Below are 503 nucleotides of genomic sequence, written 5' to 3'. Positions count from 1 at the left end.
GCTTCATGTTTTGTTGAACTCTCGATTGCTTGTTTCATATGTATATATTTTTTTCTTGTTTTATGAAAGCTTATGATACCTGTTATTTTTCTTTTTTGTTTTTTCTTGTTCATTTCCTTTTTCTGTTCTTGTTTTTGGTTTGTTAGTTTTTAGTCTTTTACTTTTCCTCTTTCTTTTCTGTTTCTTGTTTTATCTTCTGTTCTTTTTTTACTGTTTCTTTTTCTTTTCTCCTTTTTTTCTTTCTTTTCTTCTGTTTTAAATAAGGAAGATAATGAGGTATATCGATGTTGTTCTTACAGTCTGCCACATTGGACAGTATAGGATGAGTGTATATCAATAATAAATCGACTAAATACACAAAAAAGGAACGTGTATTTCCTATAATGGGTATCTAAAAAAACAAAAAAAAGTCGTATTGGTGTAAAACGAAAATAATAACAATCTTCTACAGTGGAAGATGTAAAGTTTTATCCTAATTTTATCCATATTTACGTTCCTATTGA

This window comes from Penaeus monodon, chromosome 34 (genome assembly GCF_015228065.2).
Source record: "Penaeus monodon isolate SGIC_2016 chromosome 34, NSTDA_Pmon_1, whole genome shotgun sequence".
Taxonomy (NCBI): Eukaryota; Metazoa; Arthropoda; class Malacostraca; order Decapoda; family Penaeidae; genus Penaeus; species Penaeus monodon.
This window is presented reverse-complemented; position numbering follows the sequence as displayed.